The following is a 2265-nucleotide window of genomic DNA, read 5'->3' as shown; positions in this document are numbered from 1 at the left end:
AGCAGGAATCAAGCTGCCTTCCCACCGTTGATCTGGTGGGACTTACACACAGGCCGTCATACTCAGGTAAAGATGTCTCCATTCATGCTGGAGAGGGCCTTGTTCCATAGCACAAGACCTACCCCAGTTCCCACACCTCAGGAGCCAGCTGCCCCTGCACACAGCCAGACACGGGTGGGCAGACATTTCAGGATCACAGATGTGAAAGAAACACCCACAGCAGCTTCCCAGTGGAATTTCCCAGCCTTTCACCTCCCCATACCTGGGTACTTGGATAGTCCTTGGTACCACACCAAGCAGATGGCTTGACAAACGTCTGACAAGACTGAGTCTCCTTCTTTAGATCTCTGCAAGTGCTGTGCTCCCTCCTCCCAGTGCTTCCTGGGCTGCCAGAGCCCTTCTGCTGCTGCAGGCACTGCGATGCAGCTCCCGGGCGAGAGCTGATGGCTGTGAATTCAAAGGCTCTTGAGGAACAAGATGTTCTTCCACGCACTTCCTCTGCCCCCTCCCCTGACAAGGTATTACCAAATTGCCCCTGACAGCATTTCTGCTGATTCCAGGGTTTAATCCTCTGGTTAAAAGCTTTGCTTGCGTCCAAATGCTAATTATACCTAATACATGGTAATGGGCTTATCTCAGTTGCGTCAGATATCCCACCTCTGGGTTGCTGGCCAGGTTAATCATCCTTCTTTTAGTTTTCTGTGAACTCAAAGGGGCTTGAATACTACTGGCAAATGCTGACTCTTTAATCTGCCCTCTCCTTAATCTCTGATTCTCTGTGGAAAATTTCCATGACAGATAATGCAGATTCCCCACTTGATCTTCTTCAGACAGATTCAGTGTTGGAGCTCATCTTCCCCTGTCTGAAACCTTCAAAAATACAGACTCCTCCATGTGTCTTCATGGCGCCTCAGGGGTGTCCCACACAGAACCCCCATGGCTCTTCATGCAGGGATACACTGGGAGTAAACAGCAACCAGGAGGAAATACCCTTGTTTTCACATCCCTTTTGATGGGGTTCTTGCGTTTGTAGCTCCTGACCTCATGAGAGCCACTAGCATCATCCTTGCAGCCAGGCTTTCATCAGGAGTATTGTATCCGGTATAAAATGTCTGTGAGGAGTCTCACAGCTCCAGTCTCAGGTGTTAGAGCTGGCTAATCATAGTGATGGAAGAAGTCCAGACTAGTTCATCCCTCTTTGTTCCTGTGTTTTACACAGGATCTCAGGCCCTTCATTCTAGCACCAGTTTTAAGACCAAAAACAAATGAAAGAGGATGCACTCTAAAAGACAGAAACTCATTTAAAGTAGAACTATATTCCCACAACTGTTTCCTGGATGGGGATCATTAAATAGATTATCCCAGTTTAAAGAAGGGATTCAGTAACACTGGAAGTACAGCATCACACAGTATAAACTCCCCACCAACGTACTTTGCATGTACTGCCGGGCACTGGGGCGGGAGACACCAGCTGCCTCCCAGCCGCTCCCGGCCTGCTCACACACAGGGCCCACCAGCCGCTCCAGTGCTGCTCACACACAGGCTCAACTAGCCAAAGACACAAGCCAAGGGGATGCCAGGGACCCCCAACTAAGGGATACCCAATGTGAGAAACCGAGCAGCCCCATGGAAGGCATAGCTGCTCCCACAGCCAAGGAGCTTTGGGAGAAACCACTGCTGCAACACTTGTCCTAATGTTAGAGGAAACAGAAAACAACCACCCAACAACCATAACTCCTTCTCTTAGCTACTGGGTCTGTTCATGCTTTCCAAGCACAAACAAACAAATTTCTCCCCCATGGGGTTTTATCAGGACTTTTGTCTCCTCTGGCTTTTGCAGCCAGTTCCTCCTCCATCCCCCTGCCACCCTCATTATCACTTTGAGGTCCTGGGAAACACACTTACAGTGCCAAAGGCTCCTCTTGCAAATCATTCAACTCCAGTCCTCCAGCCTGCGTAGGAAGTGTCTCAAGGTGTCCCGTCTCCTCCAGATATACCCTGCCACCAGGTGACATCCGGGCATCAATCACAGCGGGCGCCCACATGGTGGGGGTGGGGACACTTGTGGGGAGCGCTCTGTGATCCCAGCACTCTGCAGGCACAGCTCCAGCGAGGTCTGGGTGAGCAGCAGAGCTTTGGAACCGTCCTGAGGGGCAAAGTGCTCCCTTCTGCACTTCCCTGGAGCTCCTGAGGGGAGAGGTCTGGAGAAGTGAAGAGGAATAAGGCAATACCTGCCCCTTGAGAGATGCTTCTGTTTGTGAATGT

The 2265-nt window shown here is 50.8% G+C and overlaps 1 protein-coding gene across 1 annotated transcript in view; it reads right to left on the bottom strand.

Moving 5' to 3' along the window:
- The window catches only part of PDE6H (phosphodiesterase 6H, cGMP-specific, cone, gamma), a 6348-nt gene extending 4385 nt beyond the window's left edge, over positions 1-1963 (bottom strand). The window contains exon 1 of the mRNA XM_010019017.1: positions 1906-1963. The gene's annotated coding sequence lies outside the window, so the exon portion shown is untranslated. The remainder of the gene's footprint in view (positions 1-1905) is intronic.
- Positions 1964-2265: the final 302 nt, after the last annotated feature.

This window comes from Nestor notabilis, unplaced genomic scaffold, assembly GCF_000696875.1.
Source record: "Nestor notabilis isolate BGI_N333 unplaced genomic scaffold, ASM69687v1 scaffold10607, whole genome shotgun sequence".
In the NCBI taxonomy this organism is placed as follows: Eukaryota; Metazoa; Chordata; class Aves; order Psittaciformes; family Psittacidae; genus Nestor; species Nestor notabilis.
Note: the sequence above shows the minus strand (reverse complement) of the source record. Positions and strands in the feature narration are given on the sequence as shown.